This window comes from Mus musculus, chromosome 1 (assembly GCF_000001635.26).
Source record: "Mus musculus strain C57BL/6J chromosome 1, GRCm38.p6 C57BL/6J".
NCBI classification, from domain to species: Eukaryota; Metazoa; Chordata; class Mammalia; order Rodentia; family Muridae; genus Mus; species Mus musculus.
The window spans coordinates 65,541,660-65,561,329 of record NC_000067.6 but is presented as its reverse complement, the minus strand read 5'-3'; the positions used below and the strand labels follow the sequence as shown (position 1 = coordinate 65,561,329).

The following is a 19,670-nucleotide window of genomic DNA, read 5'->3' as shown; positions in this document are numbered from 1 at the left end:
TCCCCTATACCCTCCAACCCCTGCTCCCCTACCCACCCACTCCCACTTCTTGGCCCTGGTGTTCCCCTGTACTGGGGCATATAAAGTTTGCAAGACTGAGGGGCTTCTATTCCCAATGTTGGCCAACTAGGCCATCTTCTCCTACATATGCAACTAGAGACATGAGCTCAGGGGGGGTGGGGGGGTACTAGTTAGTTCATATTGTTGTTCCATCTATAGGGTTGCAGACCCCTTCAGCTTGTTGGGTAATTTAGCTCCTCCACTGGGGGCCATGTGTTCTATCCAATAGCTTTCTGTGACCATCCATTTCTGTGTTTGCCAGACACTGGCATAGCCTCACAAGATACAGCTATATCAGGGTCCTTTCAGCAAAATCTTGCTGGTGAATGCAATAGTGTCTGCATTTAGTGGCTGATTATGGGATGAATCCCTGGGTGCAGCAGTCTCTGGATGGTCCATCCTTTTATCTCAGCTACAAACTTTGTCTCTGTAACTCCTTCCATGGGTGTTTGGTTCCCAATTTTAAGAAGGGGCAAAGTGTCCACACTTTGGTCTTCATTCTTCTAGAGTTTCATGTGTTTTGCAAATTGTATCTTGGGTATTCTAAGTTTCTGGGCTAATATCCACTTATCAGTGACTATACATCTAGTAAGTTCTTTTGTGATTGGGTTACCTCACACAGGATGATACCCTCCAGATCCATCCATTTGCCTAGGAATTTCATGAATTCATTCTTTTTAATATTTTAGTAGTACTCTATTGTGTTAATGTACCACATTTTCTGTATCCATTTCTCAGTTGAGGGACATCTGAGTTCTTTCCAGCTACTGGCTATTAGGAATAAGGCTGCTATAAACATGTGTTCTTATTACCAGTTGGAACATCTTCTGGATATATGCCCAGGAGAAGTATTGCTGGATCCTCTGGTAGTACTATGTCCAATTTTCTGAGGAACCACCAGACTGATTTCCAGAGTGATTGTAAAAGCTTGAAATCCCACCAACAATGGAAGAGTGTTCCACTTTCTCCACGTCCTCGCCAGCATCTGCTGTCATGTGAATTTTTTATCTTAGCCATTCTGACTGGTGTGAGGTAGATCTCAGGGTTGTTTTGATTTGCATTTCCCTGATGGTTAAGGATGTTGAACATTTTTTCATGTGCTTCTCAGCCATTTGATATTCCTCAGTTGAGAATTCTTTGTTTAGCACTGTGCCCCATTTTAAATGGGGTTATTTGATTTTCTGGAGTCCACCTTCTTGAGTTATATATATATATTGGGTACTAGTCCCCTATCTGATGTAGGATTGGTAAAGATCCTCTCCCAGTCTGTTGGTGGACTTTTTGTCTTATTGACAGTGTCTTTTGCCTTACAGAAGCTTTGCAATTTTATTAGGTCCCATTTGTCAATTCTTGATCTTACAGCATAAGCCATTGCTGTTCTATTCAGGATTTTTTTACCCATGTGCCCATATCTTCGAGGCTTTTCCCCACTTTCTCCTCTATAAGTTTCAGTGTCTCTGGTTTTATTCAGAGTTCCTTTATCCACTTAGACTTGACCTTAGTACAAGGAGATAAGAATGGATCAATTCGCATTCTACTACATGATAACCCCGACTTTTTTCTACTGGATGGTTTTAGCTCCCTTGTCAAAGATCAAGTGACCATAGGTATGTGGGTTCATTTCTGGGTCTTCATTTCTATTCCATTGGTCTACCTGTCTGTCTCTATACCAGTACCATGCAGTTTCTAATCACAATTGATCTGTAGTACAACTTGAGGTCATGCATGGTGATTCCTCCAGAGGTTCTTTTATTGCTGAGAATAGTTTTTGCTATACTAGGTTTTTTGTTATTCCAGATGAATTTGCAAATTGCCCTTTCTATCTCAGTGAAGAATTGAGTTGGAATTTTGATAGGGATTGCATTCAATCTGTAGATAGCTTTTGGCAAGATAGCCATTTTTACTATATTGATCCTGGCAATCCCTGAGCATGGGAGATCATTCCATCTTCTGAGATCTTTAATTTCTTTCTTCAGAGACTTTAAGTTCTTATCATAAAGATCTTTCACTTCCTTAGTTAGAGTCACACCAAGGTATTTTATATTTTTTGTGACTATTGTGAACGATGATGTTTCTAATTTCTTTCTCATTCTGTTTATCCTTTGTGTAGAGAACAGCCACTGATTTGTTTGAGTAAATTTTATGTCCAGCTAGTGCTCTGAAGCTGTTTATCAGGTTTAGGAGTTCTCTGGTGGAATTTTTAGGGTAACTTATGTATACTATCATATCATCTGCAAAAAGTGATATTTTGACTTCTTTCTTTCCAATTTGTATCCCGTTGATCTCCTTTTGTTGTCGAATTGCTCTGGCTAGAACTTCAAGTACTATTTTGAATAGGTAGGGAGAAAGTGGGCAGCCTTGTCTAGTCCCTGATTTTAGTGGGACTGCTTCAAGTTTCTCTCCATTTAGTTTGATATTGGCTACTTATTTGTTGTATATTACTTTTATTATGTTTAGTTATGGGCCTTGGGTTCCTGATCTTTCCAAGACTTTTATCATGAATGGGTGTTGGATTTTTTCAAATGCTTTCTCAGCATCTAACTAGATTATCATGTGGTTTTTGTCTTTGAGTTTGTTTATATAGTAGATTATGTTGATGGATTTCCATATATTAAACCATCCCTGCATCCCTGGAATGAAGCCTACTTGGTCCTGATGGATGATTGTTTTGATGTGTTCTTGGATTTGGTTTGCAAGAATTTTTTTGAGTATTTTTTAATCGATATTCATAAGGGAAATTGGTCTAAAGTCCACTATCTTTGTTGGGTCTTTATGTGGTTTAAGTATCAGAGTAATTGTGGCTTCTGTTTCTATTTTGTGGAATAGTTTGAGAAGAACTGGAATTAGGTCTTTTTTGAAGGTCTGATAGAACTCTGTGCTAAACCCATCTGGTCCTGGGCTTTTTTTGGTTGGGAGACTATTAATGACTGCTTGTATTTCATTAGAGGATATGGGGGTATGTAAATTATTAGTCTGATTCTAATTTAACTTTGGTACCTGGTATCTCTCTAGGAAGTTGTTCATTTCATCCAGGTTTTCCAGTATTGTTGAGCACAACCTTTTGTAGTAGGATCTGATGATGTTTTGGATTTCCTCAGGATCTGTTGTTATGTCTGTCATTTAATTTCTGATTTTGTAAATTAGGATACTGACCCTGTGCCCTCTAGTTAGTCTGGCTAAGGGTTTATCTATTTGTTGATTTTCTCAAAGAAACAGCTCCTGGTTTGGTTGATTCTTTGAATAGTTCTTCTTGTTTCCACTTGTTTGATTTCATCTCTGAGTTTGATTATTTCCTGCTGTCTACTCCTCTTAGGTGAATTTGCTTCCTTTTGTTCTAGAACTTTTAGATGTGCTGTCAAGCTGCTAGTGTATGCTCTCTCTAGTTTATTTTTGGAGGCACTCAGAGCTATGAGTTTTCCTCTTAGAAATGCTTTCATTGTGTCCCATAAGTTTGGATATGTTGTGGCTACATTTTCATTAAACTCTAAAAAGCCTTTAATTTCTTTTTTTATTTCATCCTTGACCAAGGTATCATTTAGGTGAGTGTTGTTCAGTTTCCACATGAATGTTGGCTATTATTTATATTGTTATTGAAGATCAGCCTTAGTCCATGGTGATATGATAGGATGCATGGGACAATTTCAACATTTTTGTATCTGTTGAGGCCTGTTTTTTGACCAATTATATGGTTAGTTTTAGAGAAGGTACCATGTGGTGTTGAGAAAAAGTTTTATTTTTATTTTTTTGTTTTAGGATAAAATGTCCTGTAGATATCTGTTAAATCCATTTGGTTCATAACTTCTGTTAGTGTCCATGTGTCTCTGTTTAGTTTCTGTTTCCAGGATCTGTCCATTGATGAGAGTAGGGCGTTGAAGTCTCCCACTATTATTGTGTGAGATGCAATGTGTGCTTTGAGCTTTACTAGAGTTTCTTTAACAAATGTGGCTGCCCTTGCATTTGGAGCATAGATGTTCAGAATTGAGAGTACATCTTGTAGGATTTTTACCTTTGATGAGTATGAAGTGCCCCTCCTTGTCCTTTCTGATAACTTTTGGTGGGAAGTCGATTTTATTCAGTATTAGAATGTCTATTCCAGCTTGTTTCTTAAGACCATATGCTTTTTTTTGTTTTCTAGCCTTTTACTCTGAGCTAGTGTCTGTCTTTGTCCCTGAGATGGGTTTCCTGTAAGCAGCAAAATGTTGGGTCCTGTTTGTGTAGCCAGACTGTTAGCCTACACCTTTTTATTGGGGAATTGAGTCCATTGATATTAAGAGATATTAAGGACAAGTAATTGTTGCTTCCTATTATTTTTGTTGTTAGAGTTGGCATTCTGTTCTTGTGGCTGTCTCCTTTTAGGTTTGTTGAAGGATTACTTCCTTGCTTTTTCTAGGGCGTAGTTTCCATCCTTATATTTGTGTTTTTCCATTATTATCCTTTGAAGGGCTGGATTCGTGGAAAGATATTGTGTGAGTTTGGTTTTGTCATGGAATACTTTTGTTTCTCCATCTATGGTAATTGAGAGTTTTGTTGGGTATAGTAGCCTGGGCTGGCATTTGCATTCTCTTAGTGCCTGTATAACATCTGTCCAGGATCTTCTGGCTTTCATAGTCTCTGGTGAGAAGTCTGGAGTAATTCTAATACACCTGCCTTTATATGTTACTTGACCTTCTTCCCTTGCTGCTTTTAATATTTTATCTTTAATTAGTGCATTTGTTGTTCTGATTATTATGTGTCGGGAGGAATTTCTTTTCTGGTCCAGTCTATTTGGAGTTCTGTAGACTTCTTGTATATTCATGGGCATCTCTTTCCTTAGGTATGTGAAATTTTCTTCTATAATTTTGTTGAAGCTATTTGCTGGCCCTTTAAGTTGAATATCTTCATTCTCGTAGGTTTGGTCTTCTCATTGTGTCCTGAATTTCCTGGATGTTTTGAGTTAGGATCTTTTTGTATTTTGCATTTTCTTTGATTGTTGTGCTCATGTTCCCTAAGGAATCTTCTGCACCTGAGATTCTCTCTTCCATCTCTTGTATTCCTTTGATGATGCTTGCATCTATGGTTCCTGATTTCTTTCTTAGGGTTTCTATCTCCAGAATTGTCTCACTTTGGGTTTTCTTTATTGTTTATACTTCCATTTTTAGATCCTGGATGGTTTTGTTCAATTCCAACACCTGTTTGGTAGTGTTTTCCTGTAACTCTCTAAGGGATTTTTGTGTTTCCTCTTTAAAGGCTTCTAGCTGTTTAACTGTGTTTTCCTGTATTTTCTTCTTAAAGTACTCCATCATCATTATGAGAAGTGACTTTAGATCCATGTCTTGCTTTTTTGGTGTGATGGTGTATCCAGGACTTGCTATGGTGGGAGAGTTTGGTTCTGATGATGCCAAGTAACCTTGGTTTCTGTTGCTTCTGTTCTTATGCTTGCCTCCTGCCATATGATTATCTCAAGTGCTTGCTGTCTTCAATATATCTGATTGAAGCCTGTCCTTCCTATAATCTCAGTTGATTCAGGACTCCTCAGGGTCCATCTTTCTCTGTGATCCTTTGATTGTGGGCTCCTGTGAACCTGAGATTCTGGGTGTGTCAGAGTTCTTGTCAGTCAAGCTCCTCTGAGTCCCTGAAATACTGATGTGACCCAGCTCCTATTATCCTGGGATCCTGTTGTCCTAAGTTCCTGGGCCTGTTACAGTGCCTGGAAATGGTGTCTTCTTTTAGGACAGTGGAGCTGCCTGGTCTGTTCGAAACCAAGGTAAACCAGAACTGATCAAAAGGAATGTGAGCCTCTGGTCAGGAGGGCTCTGGTGTCCTTGTTCCTGCTGTCACAAGCCTGTGGATTGAACTGATGTTGTGTTCCACTCACCAGTAATCCTAAGATCCGGTGAAGAGTCTTCTAGGGACCGTGGGGGTGTCTGCCGACTCTGGGCCCAAGGTGACCCGGTGCTGGTGCTGACCAGAAGGGACTTGTGCCCCTAGTTAGGCTGGTTTTCTGCTTCCCTAATGCTGTCTCAGGTCCCTCTCGATTGGATTGGAACCAATGTGATGTTGTGTTCTACTCACCAGTGATCCTAAGATTGCATGGAGAGTCCTCTAGGGACCCTGGGGGTTGTCTGCTGACTCCATGCCCAAGATGACCCGGTGCTGGCACCTACCAGAAGGGCTGCTTTCCCTTTTCTATGTCAGCATTTTACAACAATGAAAAATAAAAAGCTTACAAACTGATGGAAACTGAGGCACTCACTTCTGAATGAAAAATGGATCAAGACAGAAATTAAGAAATTAGAGATTTTTCTAGAATTAAGTGAAAATTAATGCACAAAATTCCCAAGCTTATAGGACACAAAGAAGGCAATTCTGAGGGATAAATTCATAACATTAAGAGCTTACACACACACACACACACACACACACACACACACACACACAATGGAGATATCTCAGATAGGTAACTTAATAGCATACCCAAAACCTATAAAATGAAAAGAAGAAATCACAACCAAAAAAAGTAGACAGGAAGAAATACTCAAACTCAGGGCTGAAATCAATAAAATAGAAACAAACAAATGGTACAAAGGAATGAAGAATTGATTTCTATCACAATTTCAAAGAAAATTTAGATAATGCCAATATTCCTCAACTTATTTCACAAAACAGAAATAGTAAGAACATTCCCCAAATCATAGGCCATAGTTACCCTGATAAAGAAAACACATAAAGATCAAACAAGGAAACAAACATTATAGACCAAGTTTCTTTATGAGCATAGATACAAAAATTCTCAATAAAATACTTGCAAACTGAATTCAAGAACACAACAAAAAGATCATGCACTATAGTCAAGTAATCCCAAAGACATAGAGATAGTTTAATATATCTACATACATAATCAACCATATAAACAAACTAAAGAAAATAAACACATGATTATCTCATTAGATGTAGAAAAGGCGTTTGACAAAACACAACATCCTTTCATGATAAAAGTCTTGGAGAGATCAGGGATTCAAGGGATATACCTAGACATAGCAAACAGCAAGCCTGTAGTCAACATCACGTTAAATGGAGAGAAACTCAAAGCAATTCCACCAAAATCATTGGCAAAACAAGGTTGTGCACTCTCTCTATATATATAAAATCAAAATATTACTCAAAGTCTTAGCTGCAGCAATAAAACAACTGAAAGAGATCAAGGAATATAAATTAGAAATGAAGAAATCAAAGTATCCTTATTTACAAATGTATGGTAAGTGATTCTAAAGATTCCACCGAAGAACTTTTATAGCTGATATTTTCAGCAAGTAGGTGACAATATTAACTCAAAAAATATTAATAGCTCTCATATATACAAATGACAAATGGACTGAAAAATAAATCAGGGAAACAACATTTTACATTAACCTCAATACAAAATATCTTGTGGTATCTTTAAGCAAGCAACTGAAAGACTTGTACAATAAAAAACTGTAAGTCTTTTAAGAAATTAAAGAAAATATCAGAAAATGAAAAAATCCCCCATGCTCGTGGATCAGCAGGTTTAACATAGTAAAAAATACTTATCCCACCAAAAGCAATCTACAGATTCAATGTGACCCTCATCAAAATTCCAACACAATTCTTCACTGATCATGGCAGAATAATTCTCAGCTTCACATGGAAACACAAAAAACTAGGAAAGCTAAAACTACCATGAACAATAAGAGTGTCTATATTGCTGATATTAAACTATATAGCTACAGTAATAAAATCATCATAGCACTGGCACAAAAACAAACATGCTGATCAGTGGAATAGAATTGAAGACCTAGACATAAATCCACACATCTATGGATACCTGATATTTTTTTAAAGGAAGCAGAACACAAACTGACTGGGGGGGGGGGGGGGGGGAGACAGCATCTTCAACAAATGGTGCTGGTCAGAGTAGGTGTCTGCATGTAGAAGAATGTGAATAGATGAGTACTTATTGCCCACAACAGTTGCAAATGAATCAAAGATGTCAACATAAAACCAGATACACTGAACCTGATTAAAGAGAAAACGGGGATACCTTTGAACTAGTTGTCACAGAAAAAGACTTTCCTTCTTTCTTTTTTCCTTTCTTTCTTTCTTTCTTCCTTCCTTTCTTCCTTCCTTTCTTCCTTTCTTCCTTTCTTCCTCTCTCTCTCTCTCTCTCTCTCTCTCTCTCTCTCTCTCTCTCTCTCTCTCTCTCTCTCTCTCTCTCTCTCCCTCTCTCTCTTTCTTTCTACATAAAAAGGCTTCATTTGCAGGGAGCAGGAATTTTATCAAACAAGCCAAATCCCATGTCGTCATCCTACTCCTCAGACTCCTCCTTCTTCTCATCTTTCTTCTCCTCTGCAGCAGCAGGAGCTGCAGAGCCAGGGGCAGCAGAAACAGCCACAGCCCCACCAGCAGACACACTGGCCAGCTTGCCAACACCCTGAGCGATGACATCCTCAACGTACTTTCCATTCAGCTCACTGATGATCATGTTGAGCCGGTCATTGTCCACCTAGATGCCCACACTGTCTAGTATTTTCTTGATGTCTTTGGCGCTAGGAGAGGAGTTGCCCCGCGGGCGGCCAGCAGGTAGGAGGCAACTTAGCTAATGCTATGTCGGCTGCGGGAGACATGCGTGTGACCTCGGCAGTGTCGGGCAGCAAAAGCAGAAAAAGGCTTTCTGAACAGATCACTTAGCACAAGCACCAAGATCAACAATTAATAAGTAGGGCCCCGTGAAATTGCAAAATCTTATGCACCATCATTCAGACAAAGCAGCAACCTACAAAATGAGAAAGGATTTTTACCAACTCCACAACCAATACAAGCCTAATATCCAAAGTATATGAACTACTCCAGGAAGTAGAAATCAAATAACCAAATTTAAAAATCAGATATATGTCTAAAGATACAATTCGCAGAAGAAGAAATCCAAATGACTGAGAAACATTTAAAGAGTGTTCAACATCCTTAGCCACCAGGAAAAATGCAAATCAAAACTACTTTGAAATTTCACCTTAAATCTGTCAGAATGGCTAAGATTAAAAAAAAACAAAAACAAAAAACCCACAAGTGACAGCTCATGCTGGTGAGGACGTGGAGCAAGGGGAGCACTTGGGAGCAAGGGGAGCACTCCTCCATTTTGGTGGGAGTGCAAACTTATAGAGCTACTATGGAGGTCAACATGGTGGTTCCTCAGAAAATGGGGAATCAGTCTACCTCCAGATCCAACTATACCACTGTTGAATATATACCCAATGGATTGCATCTAAACACAGAGACACTTGCTCAGCGTTGTTCATTTCTATTCTATTCATAATATTCATAAATTGAAAAAACAAAAAACAAAACAGATGTCCCTCAACAAAGAACTAGATAAGAAATCTGTGGTACACTTACATAATCAAGTATTACTCATCATTTTTTAAAAATGATATGAAGCCGGGCAGTGGTGGTACACGCCTGTAATCCCAGCACTTGGGAGGCAGAGGCAGGCAGATTTCTGAGTTCGAGGCCAGCCTGGTCTACAAAGTGAGTTCCAGGACAGCCAGGGTTATACAGAGAAACCCTGTCTTGAAAACAAAAACAAAAATAAATAAATAAATAAAAATGATATGAAATTTGTAGGTAAATGGATGGGATTAAAAAAATATCATCCTGAGTGAGGTATTTCAGACCCAAAAAGACAAATATGACATGTGAATATTAACTATTAAGCCAATGAGTGAAAAGCAACATAGAACCACAGAGGGCAGGTACAGCATAATGGACTAAAGGGGGTAGATAGATATTGTTAGGAAAGGAAAATAGATATTCAAGATGGATGGTTCCAGACCAAAGGATCAAGTGAGGAGAGAGAGAGGAGAGGACAAAAAGGGAGGGAATATGGTGACATAGACAGCTAAAATTAAGGGGCCTTTGAGGGGTATTATGGAAATCTAATATGGTAAACACTTCCAAAAATATATGAAGTTTCCAAAAATCAAACATGATGATTATCTAAAAGAAACTACCAAATAATTTAGGAAACAGAGACCCAGCAGGCACTGCATGATAGCATCAGGCCAGGGTCTCAACTGGATAGATGGCCAGGGTGCCACACTGCTATACATCCAGTGCAGGCAGACATGGGAAAGTGGTGCGTCTAGCCAGTCTATCAGACAGAATCAACCTATACTGGAAAGAATATGAAAGAGAGGCCATCTTGTGGCAGCAGCAAAGTGCAGCCGAGGACCAGCGTACTTCACCTACAATGGAAACATCAGAGAAACCAGGCCAGTCCAGGAGAACAAGGACTCGAACCCCAGGCTGGAGAAACCCGAGATGCTCTCAGAATTCTCTACCAAGATCTCACGGTACGAACTGGATGGACCTGTGGAAAATGGCCTCCGGGCTCCTGTCAGCATCTACCAGTATGTGCTGGACAATGAGGACATATGGAAGATGCTCAAGATGCCTGACTATAGCATGGCCTACGACAACCCCGGTGTGGCGGATGTCCCCACCACCACCCTGGAGCGGCTTCAAAGAGCAGAGCCTCCAAACTCTCCTGGAGCTGAAGAGGCAGAGGGCCTCAGCCAAGCTGCCCAGCCACCCACTCTTAAGCACCCACCTGGGCAGCAGCGTGACCAAGTCCGGGGTAGAGCAGCAGCGAAGGCAAGGAAGGCCTCCTTGATTGGAGGCAGAACTTCCCGCTACAGCAGCAATGGGACCCCAGTGTATTATACAGTCACCAGCAGAGATCCCCCGCTCTTGAAGTTCAAGGCCCCCATGGAGGAGGTGAAGGAGAAAGCTCACAACTGCTGCCCCATCTCCTAGTGTCTAGGAACTAGAGGAGAGAGCTGCCTCAGAGAGGGGCCCCTGGAATCCAAAGCCAGTCCAACAGCCCTGGCTAGGGAGGTGTTAGGGTAGGTAGGGAGAAGTGGGATCTGCTTTCTAGAGGAATGCTGACCTTACCTCATGCCCAGCCGCCCATAGCATCTCTACTCCCTTCTGTGCTGCTTCCTTGCCTCACTCAATGCCTGCACCTGAAGTATGAGCCGACTCACTCTGCAGTCTGATTCAGGAAGAGTGGGCCTGGGATCTCAGTTCTGTACTTGGTAAAGGCTTTTTAGGACCAGGAATAACACCACCCATGAGCGCGCACACACACACGCATACACACACACACACACACACACACACACACACACAGTCAATTTAGTGCTTGAGAGTGCTACACCTGAGCTCTTGGGAAGCAGAGGGGGTTGAGAACTTGTGGGTTATCATCAGAGAATGAGTTCAAGACAGTCGTAACACCACTGCCAACTCTTCCACTGGAGAGAGGCCTGCTCAGCTGAGACCCATAGCTCTGAACTCATACCAGGCTATGTCACTATCACACCTAGCAGAGACAGGAAGTCTTACGGGTTCAGGGAAGCCAGGAATCAATATGGATCAGGTTAGTGGGTTCAGGCCTGCTCCCCACAGCCTTGCTAAGAGCTGTTCTCATACACATGTCAATAGGAAGGTGGAGAACTGTTCAAAGATAAATCTGGAAAGCCAGGCCATCTATGCTTAGAAGAAACCAAATCTTGTTTTGTTCTTCCCTGGAAGCACAGGAGTTGGGAAGGGAGAAGGATACTGGTATTTTCCAAACTGAATTTCGTAAAAAACGTTCTTCGTCTTAGGCTGTAAGATTACAGGTAAGAGGTGACTGAATTTGCCTTCTCCCAAGATAGTGTCACAGTTGGGTTTTATTGTCTGGTATCTGAGAAATGAATTTCATCAGGAGCTTCTGTTGGGGGGGGGCTCCCAGGGAAAAGGTGAGCACACTGCTGAGAACACCATGATTAACATTGATAAAACACAGCCTCCCCCCCCAAATAACACTCTGAAAAGCAGCATCAGAAATCTGCCTCCCATGCCATGTGATACAAACTACCAGAGATATCTATTCTAAGGAATTATTAGAACTCTAAAATTTTCCTTTAAATGATAAATTACTGAAAAAAAAACATCTCTTTTCTTAGGAGTTAACTTACCAAGATATCTAGGGAATACAGAACATAGAAATAATACATAATAATAATAAGGAAGTTCAACATGTCATATTTCTCACTTTTACCAGGGGTAATGGCCACCACGAGGGAGAGCTATGAGCAACTGTGAGTTAGGAATCTGGACTGAATTTTGGAGGAAGCCTGGCACCTGTGTGTTCTTATTTCCGTGTGCCCTCCCCAACCTGGTCTCTTCCTGCAAGTGAGAGCCATCTGCTTATCCATCTGTCACACGACAGAAGCTGAGCAGACACTGTTTTGTTCGTCTAAGCATTTCTAGCCATCATCCAAGTGCCCTAAGTACAAAAGATGTGCAAATAAATAGTTGATGGGCTGAAATAAATGGAAAGACAGCCTGTAGTATAATTAAAACTATTCACCTTAATAATAGCTATTAACATAGAAGTATATTCATATAGATTTCAGACCTTGCTAAACAATAGGCCTCCCAATTGAAGGACGCTTATGGGTTTTAAAGACACTCCCATTCCACTTATATAATAATGCTAAGGAAAGCAACTAGCTTAACATATGGCAAGGAAGATCCTAAGAATCCACCTGTACGTGTTATTTCAAGGTGACAGTGACCTGATACTAGCACCATACAGGACAAGGTAAGAAAGCAGAGAAGACAATGAATTCTTTAGCGGGGTTAAAATTTAACTCAACCACATTGACCTTATGAGCACACAGTTTGGATCATTTTGTAACTCACTTTCTCAGAACTCACTCTTAATAGTTTATAAGAAAAGGACTTAGGTGTCCTCAGCTTATGGAGATGATAAATACTATGACCTTGTAATTAATTATCTTTTGTTCTTTAGTGTTTGATATTTTCAAATATATACTCAAGCTCAGCAATACGTCAATGATATACGCACGTTCATGTATCACAATCCAAGATGTGTGTGTGAGGCCTTTGCACATTTTGGTGAAGGGAAGTCAGAAATGACTGGTTCTAACTTTCTTTATCATTTTATCTTGAACTTACTATTAATTTCTCAAACTTGTAGAAATTACAAGTTCTTCTTGTAGAAAAAAAAAGTAAGTTGCTGAGTATGTGTTTTTGTTAAACACCATGACCAAAAAGCAAGCTAGAGAGAAATGGGTGTATTGGGTTTACTTCCACATTGTAGTCTATCACTGAAGGAAGCCAGGACAGGTACACAAACAGGCAGGATCCTGGAGGCAAGTGCTGATGAAGAGCCCATGGAGGTGTGTGGATTACTGGCTCACTCCACAAGTCTTGCTCAGCCTGTTATAGAATCCAAGACCACCAGACCAGGGGTGGTACCACCCACAATGTCTGGACTACCTCCACCACTACCTCATCAATCACTAATTTGTAAAAGGTTCTATAGGCTGGGGCCTGATCTTACAGATGCATTTTCTCAATAGGAGGCTCCTCCTCAGATAACTATTTGTTTCAAGTTGACATAAATCTAGCTATCAAATGTGAATCTACTCTACACAGCACCCGAAAAAAAATGCTGCTAAATAATTATGAATTTTTTATTCTTTCCTAAAATGATCACCTTATTAACATGGAATGTCATAACAAGATCACATTTACCAAGGCAATACTTTGGAAAACTCAGCTCAGTGGGCTACAGGGAAAGCTTGTGCTTCAAATGTTGATTTTAATTTGAACTTGGCAAGTTGTTGATCCTCTTCAAGCCCATTTACCTCACCAGTAAAACAAGAACATTGAGAGATATAAAAGCGTCCAGTACGGTGTTTTGTAACTGTCTTAGTTACGATGTTCATTGCTGTGAAGAGATACCATGACTATGACCATTCTTATAAAGAAGGCAGTTAAGTGGGGTTGCCTTATAGTTTCAGAGGTTTAATCCAGTATCACCATGGCAGGAAACACAGCAGCATTCAGAAAAGCATGGTGCTAGGGAAGGAGCTGAGAATTCTACATCTTGATCTACAGGCAGCAAGGAGGAGAATGGATGTGTTTCACATTGGGTGTAGCTTGAGCATTTAAGACCTCATAGCCTGCCTCCACAGTGACACATTTCCTCCAACAAGGCTACACTTCCATTTCCTGTGGGCCAGGCATTCTATGGGGGCCACACCTTTTTAAATCACCAAAGTAGTGATAAAATATTCTGAAAATATCTTACATTCAAAGAGATTGAAACTTGTGTAGGACCTCACAGCCAGAGTTTATTAATAATACACCTTTGGGTCACCTAAGGCTGCATCCTACTGTCTACTCAGACTGTTTGTTTAACCTACCTTTAGGAGAATAAAGGAACAACTAACTTTGGGTTTCCCTGGCAATTAACTTTTACAACCTAAATTGAACCATAGCTGTACTTTTAAGTTATGTCCTCTCACATGCCCTAATCCAGATCATGTAAATCATGTGCTAAAAGCAACAAATACTGAGGTTGAAAGAAACCTTTCAAAATATACCATAAAAAAATTAAAAATATTGGTTGCTGTCTGAGTCAGCTGGGATAAGTTGTAGCCAGTGACTTAAACTTTTATAAAACTCTCTTAAAGATTTCTGTAAAATATACCCTATTCCTTTTGGATGAAGCACTTTGTGAGTGACAGACACGTGAAGTTACAAAATACACACACACAAACACACACTAAAGACACAATCACACACAGGGATAGACAAATTTACAAGACAACATTTATTAAGCAGGAACAGACTCAGACTCACACAACAGACAGACAGACAGACAGACAGACAGACAGAGGATGGAAGACACAAGAGGGCGTGAAGCAGAGAATTCAAATCTGTCTCGTTTTTGGTTAAATAACTCCAAGGGTAAGTACTTTTTCTTCCATTACTATGACACACCTGCATGATTGGTAATTAGGAGTTGATCACTATTGCATTCAATCTGTGTAAGTTTAGCACAGAATAACTATCAATAAATATAACATTACTTCCTTTTCTTTATTTGAAATTACTGAGCTTGATAGTGATAGTTAAATATATTAGCTTAGTGGGATGGTTTAAAATCTAAAAACTGTTATACTGGAGTGTGTTTGCTTGAGCAACCATTCTGACTGACAGAATAAGAAAATAAATCACCTAGAGCAGAAATTCTTGGTTCCTGTAACCTGATAATGCTTAAGATCATAATGATAGGATTTCATGAAAGGCATTTCTATTTCATATTCATCAGTAAATTATTTCACATCCCAAGAAACATTCGTATAGTACAAAAACCTCAGAGTGTAGCACCTGCTTATAAAATTTCACTTATCCTAGCCCTGTTACTTTTTGCCAGGAACATGATGGGCTAATCAGGGGTAGAAAAGGAAAGAAACAAGCCTGAAGGGTTCCCCTGGGGAGCGGACAGCGAACAACAGAACAGACACCTGGCCTATTCTGAAAAACAAAATTCTTGATTATTTTGTCTTTTGGGTACTGACACAGTGACTAGTCAGTGTGTTGCAACATGGATGAGTATTGGAATGAAATGGAAATCTCCCTTTTAGGGATCAGGATATAAGCACAGAGAGAAAGACTGTGCTCAGCAGAGGGGAAAATGAGGTCTTTCAGGACAAAAAAAAATGCACCTCACAGAGAGGAGCTGGTGCTGGAGCAGGGTATACCACAAAATTGTATTAGATTCCATTGGTGGCTCTCCAGTTGTTTCTATTTCTGCACTTAGCATTCTCCGAGGTGAGCAGGAAAAAACCAGCAAGCTGGGGAGGGATGGGAAGAAGAAAGTAGGTTAGACACTGCATGTCCTTCAGTTTGGGAAGTGCTGCATCTTCACTGCATTAAAGATGGGGTGGAATCATGTGAACACGACCCAAGAATGGTCCCTAGGAGAAGTTGGCAACCCTAACAGTCACTCAACAAACAAGAACCTGGGCTGGAGAGATGGCTCAGCAGTTAAGAGCACTGACTGCTCTTCCAGAGGTCCTGATTTCAATTCCCAGCAACTACATGGTGGGCTCACAACCATCTGTAATGGGATCTGGTGTGTCTGAAGACAGATACAGTGTACTCATATGCATAAAATAAATAAATAATTCTTTTTTTTTTAAAAAATAACCTCATTCTGAAACAAAATTCTGACAACCCGAACCAGCTTACAAATGAATCCTTCTTGGGTCCTCAAAACAAAACTGTATCATGTTTGCTGGCATGCTGATTTCAGTCTTGTAAGATCCTAAGCAGAACGACTTCATCAGGTCCACAGCTGAACTGTGTGATACCAACTACCACTTAAACATTTTGCTCAATGTTAACAAAAACATATTGTGGCAAAGCAACTCTCCATGATGTGATAAAAAATTAATTTTACCCATTCTATTAGACAATAAACTATAGAATCAAGTCAATATATATATATACATATATATATATACATATACATATATCACAAACATAATAAGGAGGTCAAATTCAGAGATGAATTAGAGAAAGGTCCCAGCTGTGGATCTGGAGTATTTGTACTAATCTGATATATAATCTTCATATTTGAACACTAATGCTGGTTTGCATTTGGAAGACCCATCTTTAAGGAAGTCCCTGATACACATTACTAATCATCCTTTCATATCCTCCATGCAGGTGCTCAATTAGATATGTCAGCACCTTTGAATTTGTCTCTTTGGTGCTGAGAGCTGCCTATTCAGCAGGAACTTCCATTCATATAATAAAGAACTACCCGGAGATCTTTATTATGTCATAGTAATTCAAATTAATTTGTAAGAGGAAAGCTTTAAATCTTGTCATTTATCTCTGCTGGAAATCCACCAGAGAACATAATTTTAGAGATCTAGGAGCCAAGCTCATTATTTCCAAAAGCACAGCTGTCATTTACACTAGCTCACAGCAAGTTCATTCAATAAGATGAAGCTGCCTTTCCATTCATGCATTCATTTCCTGGGTAGTTTGTTCTATTGTCCATCAAGCCACAAATGTAGAACTGTGTTTCCGTTGTGTGCCTTCCAGACTCCTCGTGATACCGTGAGTTGCATGAGGCAACCGTGTCTTTCCTTTTCTAATCCTAGGGTTGTTCTCATTAACTTCTTATTTAAGCTGTAGTCAAATTTATAAAACATGAAATTCAAAATCTTGAATACCCTAAAAGATTAATTCAGCACATCTACCCTGCTGGGGAGCCAATATCCAGAAGCCTTACATCATTATAGGACCCAGTTCCTCATGACTGTTGTCTGTCACCATTGTGCTTTCTATCTCAATGAATAGACTACTATAAGCAATTCATAGTAGTGGAAAGTATAAAATTTTTGTTTATGACTATCATATTAGGCTGAGCATTATGCCTTCAAGGACTGTTCATTTTTTTACAACTGTCAAAGCCCTTGTCCTTTTTATAGCTGAGGACGTTTCTAAATGTATGTATATGCTACATTGTGCTACATTGTGCTTATCTGCTCCTCCACAAGTATATTCTTGAATTGATTCTACTTTTTGTCTATTGTGAATAATTCTGCCCTGAATGTGGGTGTATAACTATCTTACTTACTTCTTATCAGCAGGGTAGGTTGAAAAATTGGGAAAGACCTAGGAGGAGTAGGGAGATGGAGAGTGACTGATGATAATACACTGTAGGAAGTTCTCAAAGAACTAATAAAAACTTAAAAGTAAGTATATTTGTTTATGGCTGTCTCATCTGTTGTGAATCCTTGAGCATCTTGTTTGGTGTGTATGTCAAAGGCCCAACCTCTCACCCAGTACGTTCTATTTGCTTTAAAATATTTACTAAAAACCAAATATCATTTTTCTTATTAGCCCAGGAACTACAATGGAAAAAGCATGTCTTTTGCTTTCAGATAGTTTAGTCTTTAAGAACACAGACTGTACATGAATCACATTGCTACACATGTAACAGTTACTAATTAAGAGCACAGACTATTAAGAATTACATTGATATACATGCTACAGATGATGGAAGTGAAGCAGAATCAGGCTGGGTAAAGGAAGTGAATATAGGGAAAATAGCTAGCATGAGCAAGTGGGATGGTAGAAAAGTATATTAAATCAGGATGACTGTGGTAAGCTGGCCACAGTGAGGAAGGAAGCTGGGAGGCATAGACGGCAGCTCACTGTTTCCTAAGCAATGGTCAGGAACTTGGACTTCAGTCTGAAAACTTATAGGGAATCAGTAGGAATAAATGGTAAGTTGAGTACAAAATGAGAATATTGTCTGATACCCAGAGTGATGAGCTGCTTAAGAGTGCTTGTGAATTCTGCCTAGACTACAAGTGCACTAAGCTGGCAGATAAACAATAATTAGTGGGATTCAGAAACCAAGACAACAGGGCCTATGGAAGGTGAAATTTGGGGTCCGTAGTGTGACTCTAAGGCTCACATGGACTAAACTGCAGATTAAGATTTGTTCTTGAGAATACTGCAGGGAAAATGAGAAGTCCTATTTGTCAAAAGAAAGTAAAAGCCCAGACTCAAAGGAAGATAAAATTACTCATTGTACTGAATCCAAATGGACTATCTGGTAGGTTTGGGAGCTGTCACCAAAGTCACAGTCATTCATGAGGACTCAGGAGCTTCACCAAGACCATATTTCTATCAAAACTGACTATAGTATTCCCCCTTGGCTTCCCTTTATCTTTCTGCAATTGTCGAGCGCGCCCAACTGGCCAGGAAGCAGGACGCCACAGCAGGATCCTTCTGCACACGTTTATTCAGTCCTATTTCTTCTTGTTTATATCTCCCTTGTTTATATCTCCCCTGTTTGTATCTCTCCCTCGTTTATATCTCCCAATAATAACAATCCTCTCTCGAATAATAATCCTCCTCTAACCCGGGCCTCTCACTCTTATATACTCTCAGTTCCCATCCACGCACAGCAGGCCACGCCACCTCACCAGGCACGCAGCTTCAGCTAATCAGGGCAGCAGGGGCAAATCTCCACCAAATTGGATTCACCTGTATCCTGGTACACCTGCGCAGCACTCAAGATGTTTGTGTCTTATATGAGGAAGTCAGGTGCAAGTCATATGACTTAGCTGCAGTCCCTGGCGCCTTTAGGACTGCCGCCACACCTGCTCCTAACAATTCCCCCTTTTTTCTTTTTTGGCAGAGAGAATGTCTGTAGATAGCCCCCCGCAGCCATGCCCCTTACCCGTCCTTGGGTGACAAACAGCATTGGTTTGATCCCTGTCTTAGGTTGGTGACATGCCCAGGGAGTCTTATCACTGACTACCTCTCTATTATGCCAAGCCACACCTGGGGAGATTGTGTTTTGCTTGCGGCAGGTGCATCAAAAGGCCAGGATGTTAATTAACTTATGGCCAGATCTTAATTGCTGCAAGCAAGCCTCATGGGTGAAGGTAGAGGTCTGATCCCCAGTGTGCAAGCATAGGGGCCCTACACAAAACCATCCCTTAGGCTCATCACCCAGAGAGGTCTTGGCCAGCTCCCGTGTCGTTTTTCCTGGGGGAAGGGAACTAGGACACTGAACCTTCATGCAATCAGACCTGCCTTCCACAGGATGCCAACAGCAAGCTATCCTCTGTGCAGTGCTTAGCCTCGCACCCCAAGGCATAACGCAGCATAATTTCTTTTAGAGCGGCAAACCAAATCTGAGGAGATTGTCCCGCCTCCAC

The 19,670-nt window shown here is 40.3% G+C and overlaps 2 pseudogenes; one reads left to right on the top strand and one right to left on the bottom strand.

Moving 5' to 3' along the window:
- Window positions 1-8,308: 8,308 nt before the first annotated feature.
- Window positions 8,309-10,251, bottom strand: Gm8805 (annotated as a pseudogene).
- On the top strand, window positions 10,157-10,863 carry Gm5255 (predicted gene 5255; annotated as a pseudogene).